General features: G+C 42.8%; 1 protein-coding gene across 2 annotated transcripts in view; it reads right to left on the bottom strand.

Annotated features, from left to right (window-relative positions):
* Positions 1 to 14313, bottom strand: part of LOC122410576 (U1 small nuclear ribonucleoprotein 70 kDa) — a 41694-nt gene that overhangs the window by 9112 nt on the left and 18269 nt on the right. Inside the window, exons 1-2 of one of the 2 annotated variants that reach the window (XM_043418807.1) lie at positions 12804 to 12859; positions 12621 to 12728 (exon numbers count right to left, since the gene is read on the bottom strand). The exons of the other annotated variant lie outside the window; for it this stretch is intronic. The gene's annotated coding sequence lies outside the window, so the exon portion shown is untranslated. Of the gene's footprint in view, positions 1 to 12620; positions 12729 to 12803; positions 12860 to 14313 lie in introns of those variants that run through there. 2 annotated transcript variants of the gene reach the window in all.

The raw sequence follows: 14313 nt of genomic DNA, 5'->3' as shown, positions 1-14313 counted from the left end.
GGAAAGTGGAAATGAACGTTTGCACGTTGGTGCATGATCGAGGGCCCGGATTCTGCGAGGAATGAACGCGAGAGAAAACACTTTCAACAACAACAACAACAAACAACAACAACAATAACAACGTCGAGAATCATTGTTCAATCCGCTTATGTCCGGAAATAATAAATGTTTCCTGCTATGTTATTCGCGTGAATATTTTACATATATAGAGATACATATGTTTACGCGCGTAAATAATTGAAGGGTAATGTATAAGCATATATATAGTAACATTCGAGTTTTACTGCAGCAACGATATGTTCGCGCACTCAAATTATACAGCGGTTTATTCGTACAAATCGTATATCGTGTGCCTGGTAGACGCGAAATGTCTCCTTAACGTAAGGGTAAACATTTACAGGGCGATTGCGGAACGGCAAATTTCGCTATCAGTCTAGTTACCAGCTAATTCGTACCCCATCAACGCGTTTCGTCGGATCGATACGTCGCTGTGGCTTTTCATCTTTATAATGTTCATCGGTAAATACAAAGTGCGGCTTTCGAGACACCCTGTACAAAGACAACGAATGCAACGCGAATGCGCTCGTTGTCACGCACTCGATGCTTCTTTTCTATATACGTATGAAATAATGTACATGTGCAAGCTCTTATAAACACATATATAAGCTCGAAGCACTACAAATCCGGCAAAGGAAGAGGAAATTAGAATAATCGATTCGAAAGGCATGCTATATGGAGAAGGAGGAGCGCGCCGGATGAATGATTCATAGCGAAGAGTAGAGGATAAATTGGAGAAACTGCGAGAAAAAAGCGTCCATCTTCATCTTTTTTCATCCTACGATAATTGCGGTATAAATTTTTGCCACAACGTGACCAAAATTATATTCCTCTTCGAGTACCTCGTTCAAGATCTGGGTTATAAGATTTTCTATCGTGCAAATAATAATTAAGCGAGTGAATTATTCATCCCAAGCTATTAATATCGTACTCGGGGGATAAAACGGGAAAAAAAAAATAGAAAAGATTGCTATCCGCTCGTATACGGAGTACCACATTTTTCCCCCTTATTACCATTTTTTTCCCTTTATTTTTCAAGCTTTAATGAAAATGCATGTTCGTACGATGAGCCTGTTTTGACACAAAATAAGTTTTAAACATACCGATTCCGTTTACTTCGCTACAATTCAATTTGACTAAATATCCCCTCCGGGCAGAAGAGAAGTTTGAAATGCTTCAGTCCCGAACTAATCTATTAACATGTTCTACGTTTCCTGACGCTAGAAACTAGCAAGCAAAAGCTCCTTTCGCACTCTCGCTCTCTCTCTCACTTTTCTCCGTCTTCATCTTTGTATAGTCTGTAGACAAAGCGAGGGAAAGGCAGCGAGAGGAAAAATAGAGAAAGGGAGGCAGCGGCGGCGGAGCTCTGTCCTAGCCTCCTTTGCCTCCCTTGTATCGGTTGAACCGCGCGGCGCGGGGCTTGTTCTCGAAGCCATAAGCAGGTCTTTGCTCGTACACGCTCGAGTGCTGGTTATCAATTAGTGGAGTCTACGCTTGGCTAATTAATAATTCGCGGTGTACGGTTTCAGCGTAAGTTACACCGCGATACCTTCTATCTCCGTATTCAAGCACCCTGCTATTCCAATGTCCTCGAGCGTTGTCCATTGCTTCGCGGTTCGTTTCCATCCACCTTCGGTAAATATATGTATTCAAACACAATGTACCGGTGCGCATTATATATATATGTATATGATATGTTATGTACCAGCATGTTGTAACCCCCATAACACCGAGAAGTAGTTGTGCGTACGTCTTTTTCTACACGTATGTTTGCCGTTTGTGTGGGAGACTCGGGGGGCTCACGGCTATTTACATGAATGCAAGCCTTGGGAGGGCTGCACGGTCACGGTGGCCGCGTTGGTCACTCCGCGATGTTTCCCCTACAAATCCTCGCGTCTCTTTATATATATACGAGTATATGCGCGAATATAAATATACGAATTTGAGTGTAGAGGGTGTCGGAAAAATGGAGAATCGATATCGCGATTTTGAGAATTATAATCGTCGGCTACGCATCGTCGATGCAACGTATTGCGAGTCGTTGCCACGATCGGTTCAAAGGGATCTTGTAAACGAGCCATCTCGGAGAGTCTATGACTTTTCTCCCGCGATTGAGAAGAAAATTATTGCTCGATGGATCTCGGTTATGACGCTTCGGACACCCTTTACACGCGCGGCGAAAAAGAGAAGATAGAATATCTACATAGGCGTACACATATTTTTGTTTTTCTCGTGTGCAAGATCCAAGGATCCTATAAATAAATTGGATAGCCATCTTAGCGATATACACACTAGTCCTGAATCTTTTTCTTCCTCTCTCCTATTCGTGCATACCTCATCCACGTAGAGATAGCAGTGCGATGCTACGTTCCATAATTCTCACATACGCAAATAAATGAGCCTACTTAGGCTACTCAGCGAAATACGATGAAAATAGACAGAGCTAAAAATAGTACAGCTAGACAAAATTTACTGAAATTTTCTCCATATTTTATATTATTACGTACGCGAACTATGTCTCTGCTCGTGCCTGCGACTAGATTTTATTTCGTTTTCTATCTATTTTTTTTTCTCAGCACTTTCCTTTTTTGCTGCTCCTTATTTTCATTCCTCTTCTTCCAAGTATTTCTACTTTATCCGACACAACAATTTGAATCACTCGAGAGAACGTGTCCGCGGAGGAGGATCTTTGTCGTCTTTTCTCTTGACTGTTTAAACCCCTGGACAAACAGTTTCCTAACTGTTCTCCCGTTGAAAATGCGATTACTTATTAAAGTTTTTTTTTTTCCAGGAAGGTATCAAGACTGACGTGAGGCAGACTAGTAGATATACTTGGCGAATTACCATCGGTTTTTTTCCGCGTCACACTTATTGTACGTCCTCAAAAGAGTGGAGCCGTGAAGAATAAAGTTTTGTAAACGTTAACAAAAATATCAGGTCGTGGATCTTCGGGCCGCTGCTCGCATGACAGGCCTCGTGTAACTCTGACGCAACACGTAAGAGAGTTGCGCGAAGAAAAGCAGTGTGAAAGGGTTGGGCGAAATAAAGGGAGATGATAGCGAAGCTTGACAACGCAACGGTGGTTACTTCACGCGCGCGCCTATCCTCTACGATAAATATCTCCTCGTGAATGGACCACGTACGATGCTCTTGCTTCTCAACACAATGCGAACATGTACGCAGCGGGTGTTGGCATTTTTCAGCCCCTTTTTTCACTCACTCGATGCAGTTTCTGAGATAATATTTATAAACTCACTGTAGTAGCGCGAGGCCCACGCTTATTTTTCACCATCGGTGCGCCAGATTGACGCGCATCGATCGCTCGGTCTACGGCTAATAAACGCGCTCGTTATTATTACGCAGATTTGTAATGACGAGGCGCATTTTACTCATGCGCCTTCGAACGTCGGACATGACTCTAGAGCCGCCCTGTATGTGCATGCAGGAACATCATCTATTCTCTCACGTTTCATGTACGAACCGCGAGTCAACTCGTTCCAGCTACAACTCGTTGGGGATGTACACTTTATGTCTGTACGATGTGTCTTTCAGTAGATTTTTCTTCTTTTCTTCAAGCCTCTTCTTCTTCTTCTTCTTCGCCTTCTTCTTGCTCGCCCTTCTCTCTGCGCGAGTGCCTACTTTTCTCCCTTTTCGCATGCACTTTTCCCTTCGTCTCGTCCTACGTCCGATGGACCACGACAGCGCGTCTATCCTCTTCGAGAGATTTATATTCATCGGCGCGTACAACCGACGGCTCCTCTCCGCCTCACGTGACATCCTCCTCAACTATCTTCACCCATACCATAAGATAATCGTATTTGTTACAACTTTTTCTCTTCTCGGTGCCTGTCTTCGCGAATTTTAAACAAAGCTTATTGGAAGAGTTTTCTTCATTCAACTCCAATGTTTTCGGAGCGAATGAATCTATCGTTTGATCCAAAACAATTTTGGTCATTCAATCATTTTTAACCTTGTACGAATGATCGTATGTTCCATTGGCACTTTTTTCTCTCACAATCAGTGTAATTATCCGGTGTGTTTCAATATTGGTTCGATATTGATCGATGGTGAGCCTGGAGAATAATCTTGTACTCTAGCAATATCAATTATTTATTAGAGTTTGGCAGGTTCGCGTCTCGTCTCGGGTTCGAATTTAGCTTGCGAACCGTTATACCACCACTAAAACTTGAAGTTCTATTTCGTAAACTTGCTGGTAAACGAGGATCCGTTAGTTTATCAAGAGGTTTATACCGAAAAGTGGTTCAGGCGGTTACACCGAATCGACCGGATTAAAGTTAGTATGCATTAACGCTACACGTTAAAAAATAGATATTTAATGGCAATCACCTGTCGGCAAATTTGCAAGGTGGGCTGTCCCAGGGGCCTGTCGCGGATAATTACCCTCGACGAGGGCACGAGCCTATCAAAGTCACAGTGTCGTTGGATCTTTGGACGGGGGTTCGAACCAGCTGCCGGAAACTTGGTTCGCCGTCGCGCGAAGCTGGACAAGCTGATACTTGTTCGTACATATCGGGTGTCCTGTGTCATGGGATAACGTTCGAGGGCGAGAGCCATCATCGGGAGCGTGTACACATTCGGATTCTCGACCGGAGTATGTTATTCGTGTGCAAACATTGAGCCCGACTGAATAACATTAAGTCTGACGTGATGCAACAGTGATGTAGGGCGGCAAATTTACCGACGCGACGGTTCTTTTTAAATAAATGATACACGTTACCCTCGAGACTCGTCACCCTGGTAGTACACATTGAACTCTGCTTGGCTGCCATCATTACCGTACAAAAGCAGTCTCTCGAACACAATTTATTTTCCAACTCATTGAGCTCGCGATGTTTTAAAATAATATTTCTGAAATTTACAAAAATACCCGTGCCCAAATTTCAGGATACTCGACCTCAAGGTTGATCGATAATTTTCCAAGAATCGGTTAAATAATTTTCACATGATCTCGAACGTTTCCGACACCCGCTATGTCTACACACACACATGCGATACGTGAAGATGACGCGACTTCCTCAATGCCTCCGGCCCGTCGTCATAATGCTGTAATATGCTCGTACCACATTGTGACGCCCTAACGTCGCACAAGTACATGTGTGCGCGGGTCCATTGTAAAACGCGCTATTCATACGTATATTAAAAGCTATCAGAAGTCGCGTTAATCTACGTGGAAATCCGTATAGATTTATCGAGATATTCGGGTAAGCCAGAATTTGGCAGGATTATAGTGTACAGCGGATAAATGGGAGTGAATATAAAATTGCCAAGTAAAAAAAGAGAAAAAGATAGGCGACCGTGAGTCTTGAACGTCGGGTTTTAGAGAGGTTTTCCAAAGTTTGCATCACTGACAACGCGTATGAACGGGGAGCCAATACATTATTACACCTATATTTACATATGCATGGACTTATTTTATGTATGTTTGCACATGTTCATGTTTAGGTGCGTATTTGTGCCTCGCCCTCGCAGGAAGCGAAGCATCGAGCGCATCAACACTTCCGGGCGCAGATCGACGGTCGCGTCGGCTTCCGGTCCCCTTCCATCCTGAATCATTCCCCTATATTCCCTTGTTCTCCTCCTCGGACTCCCTTTCGAAAGATGCCCGCTTGTTATCCATCGATAGATAACTTCTTTCTTTCCACGCGTCTTTTCAATGGCGATAAACTTTGTCACGAGATTTACGCATTCGAAGATTTCCTCGGGGGGGGAGGTTAGTAAACAAATTATATTTGTTTGTTACTTAAAATGATATTTATTCATGTTCACGATTCTTTCACCATCTTCGCCGATTTCATTTCCTTTGATTCATCATTATTTTTATCGCATTCGAGGGCAAGGGTTTCTCTGCTCGTAGAAAAGTACGCGAGAGAAAATGGCGGGTGTACATTAGCCCGCTGGTCTGGAGGTTCGGTGTGCCCGGACAACCATTGCGACGATTTACTACAGTTCCGATAAACACGATATTGATACCCGTCGACTCACGTTTTTCCGTACACAAAGGATTTCCGTATACAATAGTTGTTTTTTCCCCCCTACTATCGCGGTGTTACTGTGCATCGGCATTATATTAGCAGTTTCATACGAGCTCTTGCGATAAAAAATGTAAAATAAAAGCGAGGAAAATGGAGAGGGAGAGAGAGAGAGAGTAAATAACAGAATTGGAGCAAAAGTACATGGCTCGAGGGCGAAATAAATAGCCGTCCATTTGTTAAGCTTCGCTCCGATAAACAGCACAGAAGAAATAATACATAAACCCTTAAATATTTGAATGAAAGTGAATTCTGTCTGAGTGAGATGTCGACATTTTTTCAACCAGCAAAACGATGTCGTCTCATCAATAATGCACTCATAATTTACGGTTCTATAGGAAAATTTGAATTTTTCGTGACCGTCCGATGAGCGTTTATTTTAGGCAGAACTATATTCCGATCGCGCGATCGATCGACCCTTGCGAAAACTCGTCAAAGAATAATCAAGTGGCATATAAAATATACACACATCCGACATATAGACTGTACGGATAAGAATTGAAGAGGGAAGGAAAGAGTTTGGTTCGCGTGACTAAACTAGCTGGTATACAGGGAATCGCGTGTCGAGGAGCCACCGACCTCCAGCGCACGATAATAACAATCGCCATTTGCGAATTCGAATATTCGTGATTCTTATCGCGAGTCTGCAACGAATTTATATTCGTCGTTGTAAAAATAAAATACGGAAGAAGCGGGAGTATCGTGCGGCAAATAAAAGAGTATATTGTCTACAGTTGTACGCGCGCACTGACTAATCGAAAGAATAAGACGGAGCGCGCGCACGAAACAATGTTTGGCGAATGCATGCGACGCGCGGGCGTGACTTTTTATTTGAGCGATAAATCTTGAAGCGTATTAAGTTAATGAAGAGAGCTTTTATCATTCGCTCAGTTCTGTGTCTCAATGCTTTCCCCTACGTGGATTTGGTGGTGCACAATATCATGAAATATACACGAAACTGTTAGCATTCGGCTGCGGGCGAGTTTGGTGGTAACCTTGCCAACGAAGCCAATAACAATGAAACACCGCGGCTCCGGACGCCGCGGCGCCCCTCTTCCCCCGCGCATTTGGGGTTTCTCTCATAGGGGTGTCCGCAAAATCGGAATGCTTTTTCGAAGACCTCTTTGCTGCTGCGATTACGCAGCACATATGCTTGTATTACGCGCGTTATTTAAGTTTCACGCATCGGAGGGATTCCACACTGAATTTAATGACCCTGCATATTATTTGGGAAACGACTTTCGGGAGACTCCACAAATGAAGGAAATAAATCGGTGGATAGAGAAATATCCAGCATTCATCCGCTTGCAACGGCTATAGATTATTATTGAATATTCCTTATTTATATGAAAGTTTACATAATGAGTTGAGAAAGTATGGTGAAAAAAGCCTCTCGAGTATAATAATGAGGATGAAAAATCAAATTTATTATAATCGCTCCTTTGAGAGACGAGGGATTATGAAAAATTGAATCAGCAGTGTATCCCCGTGGAAAAATGGTGGCAGATTGAGATTTACTTGTATAACTAGAAAGAAGAATCCGTGATAGGATGGATGGAAGATTGCCTTAAGCGTAAATACGAACTTGCGAAAGAGCAATACGTCGAGCTAGCTGAGAGAGAGAGAGAGAGAGCGCGAGGAAGACGAAGAGGAAGAATGTACGTTCTCCAGTCGTCATTCTCGCGTTGCTTGGATTTACGGTATTACGAATGTGTATACAGGAACAGTAGTCGTTGCCCAGGGGCTAGGCCGTTCCTCGACCTTGCCAAGTGAGATTCCGAGATCTTCTCTGCCTCTTTCTCCCTCTCTTTTTTCGTTCGTATACAAAGTTTGTTTTCTGCTCGTGACGAGAAAAACGTTCCGAAACTCTCGCGAGTTTTCCCCTTCCCATATTTCATTCTCTTTCACATTTTCGGGCAAATTGAATGCAGCCTATTCACAAATTCTCCGCTCATACGAAAAATATCCCTGAATCCTGCTACAAGACTTTTACGATTAAACCTTAAGCGAATGATTAAATCGAAGCAATTAAAATTGAATTAGCGTTGAATGAAATAATTATTTCATAACGATTTTTGTTGTGTATGCTAGTTAGACCGGAAGCAAGGCTCGGTGATGCCACGTAATCGCATAGAGTACAGAGACACATGGCTCAAATTACTCGCGACGTCCGTGCGTGTATACATGAATACATATTTATGTACGAATGAGTCGCAAAGTGCGGAACTGCATGAAGCAACAGCAGCAGCAGCAGGTAGAAAGTATTTCTCTCGTAGCAGTACATTGTACCATGAAATCTTCATTCCATTTCTGTCCTATACATCGGTATATATCGAATGAGCACCAGCTGGACGCTGGCTGGATCCAAATGGAAGCAAAGTCACAGTCATTTTTCTCTACATTCACTGGTGGTATTTAGAGACGGCCGTCTATCATTACTCGAGATTGGTTGATTTCCCCTTACTTGTGAAGTTGAAATGGCCGCTATTTGTAGGGGATTTGTCGGATGAAAAAAATGAAAGTCCCAGCACATGATAATGTGATTTATGCGCTTCCTATGATAATTTTTTTTTTGCTGTGATATTGGGAAGAGGGTTTTTTATTTTTCTTTAATTCTCCAGCAGCCCCAGTCTCGGTACATTGTCATCCAAAAACACTCTTTCAATGTTTGGGTTTGTTTTTTTCTAAAGGAAAAACAAAGGAATAAAATCATACTCGCGTTCCGTCGTTTTTTATCTTGTTTGATAAACGAGCGCGCTTATCCAAAGATTAATTAGTCCAACGGAGGATTTTTTTTTCTTACAAAGTTAAGCGAGATAAGTTTTGAAATCACCAGGGGCTGGTAGAGTGAAAATATAAGCGGAGTTATCGTTGCCGATAATCAAATCAATTATAGATGGTTCGGGCGGTTGAGCGAGGAGGAACGCGCGAAGAATTCTCAATTCGTATATATCCAGGACCCGGCGAGGTGTCGCGTGACAAGAAATTAAGATAGGTCAGTGGTCGGGGACGCAAGAACGTGGAGAGAATGAAGGCCGTTAGCCCGGCTTGTCAGAGGCAAAAACTCTTCAACTTGTCTTCTTTTAAAAAAAAAAAAAAAAAAAGAAATGATGAAATCATGGATATAGAAATGCAACAATCTTGTATATATGCGGCGGGGTAATAAAATAAAGTAATAACCTACGACCACGATACGAATAAATGTTTTGAGCAGGGATAAAAAAAAATGAAAGATGGATAAAATTCGATGCGGAGGATTAAAAAAAAAGCGCGGAAGAAGGAGCAAGCGGGAGAAAAAGTTTCATTAAAATTTTCTTTCGTCATTTTTTTAATCCGAGGAAAAAAATAAAGACGACGGACCGAGAGTAAAAAGCGAAGATTATAACCCAAGCGGAAATAAGAAAGCGGTAAAATCCGTAAGTTGTGAGCTCGAAGTTGAAAACTTTTCCGCATAAATAAATTCGGCCATAATTTTCTCGAGATGATAATATTTACGAGAGCAAGAGGCGAAGGGAGATTGAGAGAGGTAGAGAATAAAATCGAAAGAGACGCGGATATAAAAGAAAAAAGATTGGAGAAAAGGGAGAAAAAAAGAGAATACATAGAGACGAGAGTTGTGGCTTATCCGCAACCTCTTCCCACGCTGACTACATATACAGTACGCAGCAATGTTATAGTTTAATCCTCGTGTATGCATACGTGTACCGAGAGTTCGGTCGGCTCTCTCGCACTCTCGCTTAGGATGAGGATAAAATTGAAGCATAGAAAGAACTTGATCCCGCTGCGGTGCATCTCATAGCTCTCCTTCGCTGCGGTGGCTATCCATACGTCCTGTGTATGGGGGCACTATGTTTACAAGTGTAACGTTTCGGAAGAGAGTTATTGGTATATATATGCGCATGTGCATGTTCGCGCGAGTGTACCAAAGGAGAAGCCGAGTAGTGCGTTGCGTGGATACGCTGTGTGTCGTGAATCAGCCTTTACCGCGTATTTTCACGTGATTTTCTTTCTTCCTGCTCTCCTCCTCATTCTCCCACTCTTTACTTTCGTCATTCCTCTGCTGGGATGGGACTTGTCAAGCGTTAATTAACGTCGCACCGGTAATAAATGTATGCAACGTCAATTAACGAGGCAATAAAAAATATGACCAATCGTTCGTCTGATAAGAATAGCAGGCAATGGATTTGAAATTTTCTCGCGAGTTCCTTTCATTTGGTACGGAGCGATGTGGGAACGCTCCGTACCACAAAGGCCTTCCGAATGCAGAGTGAGAGAGAGAGAGAGAGAGAGAGAGAGAGAGCGAGGATAAAATCAAACGGGAAGAGCGTTTATGTAAGCTTGATTTCATAATATCACGACAACAATACGCATTGTGGGTCTAATTTCGTTGATTCAGAGTCGCGAGTTGAAGATCGTGACGGCAATCAAGAAGAACGAAAGGTTTGGGATACAAAGCCGCGCTGAAGATGAAAAATATTTGAGACACATAATACGAATGTAGCGAGGGTGTATGGGTACACGGTATGAGCGCATAATGTGAACGCACGCGGATGGTGACGCCGTCGCGTTCATGGGTGACCCGACGCGATGGCTATTTATATAAAACCAGATCCAGTACAATAGCGACTTTCTACTCCTACACGCGCTCGGACTCGAGAGAACGGGGCCCGATGACGCTCTCCGAGGGAGCCGCTTTGCTCCGGGAGCGCGAGTGGAAGCCCGACGAGCGCGAGCTCAGCCGAATAAAGCCGAAGAGGTGTGAGAGGAACCACCGAGCGGGACCGAGACTCGCAAACGGAGCGGAATCTCACTGGCGCGGGAGCGCCGAGAGGATCCGGGGACAGTCGCTTGCGCGGCCACGAGCCACGAGCCAGCTCGAACCGAGGCGAAATAGGCGCTAAATCTTGGCGCGAGTTTTTTCTTTACAAAGACTGGCCAATAAGCTTTGCTACTAACAACTTTTTTCTCTCACATATACGAACGAGAACGTATACCATTATTTTTCAAGAAGCACAGAGGACCGTTCGCTAACAGAACTGCCCGTTGCGAGAATTGCCTTCGTTATGGGTCCCGCTATTTCATTCATTACAATTATAAATATCATAGACGGACGATGAACATTAGTGTTACATCCGGTTTCTATGTACACATGTAGTATGATGTACAAATGCTATGGAACGATATTTTGTTGCAACGTTCACGTATATACCCGCGGTGTGATCTATATACAAGTATAATGAAAATATTATTACAATAAAATCACGTACCATTTATCGTACGTACATGGAATATTAATATAGTAATTAGCTTTTCGTTACTATTACTATTATATTACTGCTGGAATGAATATCCTCGCTTTTTCGTGCTTTGGCTATTTCTTTGCTTCGCATGGATCCGATATTTGTTCATGCAATATGTGCTGAGAAATTGCGTTAAATTCTTTTTCTATAGTGTTATTGATAATTACGAATAGTTATTGAGGCTCGAAGTATTCCATACTGACACACGGACCATATAGGAACGGGGAATAGAAAGGCAAAATGGTGTATCGATTGGTAATCAGTGGTGAGTGCTGCTCTGGTCAGACATGTACACGTGCTTCTTGTACTCTATACGATCTCACTCACCGTGCACGCGCAGCCATTTGAATAATTATTAAATTCATTGTGACATTATTATTGAATATTTATGTAGTTTGAAAAAGTTTAAAAGTCACGGCTCTTCATTGTTTTTCAAAATTGGTCGATCCATCATTTCGCATATTTTATAATGCGATCGATCGATCGGAGCTTGAGTGTATAAAAACACTATTTTGGTAATGCCGCAATTGAATCGAACTTAGGATTGTGACATTTCATAAATATTAATGAGCTTTTCTCGAGATTATATGGCGATACACGTTATTTGCTATTGTCGAATGAAGCAAGGATAAGAGGTCCGCCGCGACCTTAACCCACTGACACTCGGCACATTCTCCACCGCACTTTTTACCTTCTCTCTCTGTTTCAGCCACTCTCTTTCGATTCTTTCTCTCTTTGGCAATTTTGCGCGGAACAGCGTGAACGCGAGGAGAGAAGCGACTTTTCGCGGAAGTATACGCACTCTTCTTGGTTTTACATGAACGTCATAAATCGCGGCTCGTATGCGCCCTCGGCTTAAGCGGGCGCCGAAAACATCGGGTTCAACCAAAAGTCAATTTCAGTCCTACCCGAATTTTCTCTTCATCTCCGGAGTTTTTTCACCAACGCGCATTTTCTCATTTGAAATGAAATAAAAGTGAAATTGCATTTTCACGACTATGTATGCAATGTTTGTGTACATGCACGTATATTTGCATGTATAAAAGCATTACGGAGCGTATGACAATTTTTCATCCTTCAACAGCCCCATTCGCGAGCAGACTGTCTTTTTCCAACTTTTTAAACTTTTATTTAAAAATTGATGATGGAAATAGAAATAGTCACATCTCAGATACATATTTCGAAACGATTCAATTTCAGCTCTTTTTATTACCTCTCTTTTCAGCAGCAGTCTTCATGCGAGCGGATATCAAGATCTTGGCAGATGGCAGATTACGAATAACGATGCGAGAGTTCTTTTCGCACGTCGATGAGATCCATCCTGACAATGTTCAAAAATGCTTGAAAAAAGTGTTGCCTCAACAAAGTCGATTAACATCGTGGTCCGGCCACTTACCGTTAATTCTGCTCAACTCAATTTCAACGAGTTGGGACCAAACTCGGGTAGGAAAAGCGTTTTTGTCGACGAGTGACCGTGGGATAATGAAATTTAGTACAATATGATACGTGCCATTTGTGACGATCGCGGCATATCGAATTGATCTATATTTAAAATCTATCGCGATGAAAATATGAATGTATGAGAATTTGAGGATTTTTACTAGTTAAAGTTTGTATACAATATACCAGGAACTGCTGGTGGCAAGGCGAAAAGAGAAAGACAAAAAAAAGGGTGAGAAGGAAAAGATAGTGTGCCGGGTCTCTCGATTACTCGGGCAAACCAGTTCTCAGCCAGGATTTGTTCCGGGACTGGTTTCCGTTTCTCGCACGCGCTCGTTCGCTCGTTAAAACGGCCACGACGGTGGTGGTGGCGGCGGCGGCGGCGGTGGCAAGTCGTCGCGCGAGGTTCCTCTCTCTTTCTCTCTTCCTCCATCTTTCGTTTCTAGCACCGACGCGGTGAATTCTCATTTCTCGGCGTAACGAGAAAACCGTGTAGTTGTCTCGCAGTTTCGCCAAGCATTTTTTTTGCCTCATCTTCCGGTAACCCTTCACTCCTCGCGTCCTTTTTCATCGTTTCCCTTTCTCGTATTTAACGATTTTTACAGAGACGTTCCGTTAACAGAAATAATGCTGCTAATTGATAAGGTGCGCCGGTGACTATTGAGAGCATAAAGTATTTAAGAAAAACATGCAGTGATCGCGATACGAACGTAATGCGAAAATGGAGATATTTTTACATTTCACTTTTACCGGAGCTCTTGTGCATGGCAGACGCAATCCCAAAGGAAAATTCGTGCTACGAAGTTGATATAAAAACTGAAAAGAGAATCGAAGAAGCACGAGTTTCCTCCGTCCGCCAATTTGTCCTTGCTTATGTATAAATTCTGGCAGAGTTGCCGACAAGTTAAAGCGCACAAAGACTCCGGGTCAAGTAACACGTTCGAGGAACTGGCAAAAGCGCAAGATGTATAGGAATAATTGAGTGAGGCTCCCTGCAACGCGCGAGGAAAGTTTTTGTTGTTCGGTGGTGTTCCCTCGATGGAGTACGATAAAGTCGGGGTGAATTATTCCGTATCAAAGTTTTATCATTTCTTTATATATTCCCAGAAGGAAAGTTTCCCTCGCTCACAGGAAGCCTATACAGGGTGTCCTCAAATTGATGCTCGCGAATTTAAGGGGCAACGAACCAATCGCGAATGAATTGAGACGCAGGGATCGATCGATCAATGAAAACCTCATCGGAGGTGTAGCGCGGAGGTAGAAAAAGATTATTTTCAGTACACCACACTCTTGGTTTGAGCGTCGTTTTTTTAACACTCCATAGACGCTTTTCTTTCACAATTTTCGTCTTCGGATTTTTCACAAGTTTCTATCGGTTCCTGACTGCAGTAATAATATAGCGGGAATAATGTTTCCTGCATTGTGCACTCTACGTAAGTACGAACTTGTGAGTGCACTGGATGGAA

This window comes from Venturia canescens, chromosome 5 (assembly GCF_019457755.1).
Source record: "Venturia canescens isolate UGA chromosome 5, ASM1945775v1, whole genome shotgun sequence".
Classification (NCBI taxonomy): domain Eukaryota; kingdom Metazoa; phylum Arthropoda; class Insecta; order Hymenoptera; family Ichneumonidae; genus Venturia; species Venturia canescens.
Note: the sequence above shows the minus strand (reverse complement) of the source record. Positions and strands in the feature narration are given on the sequence as shown.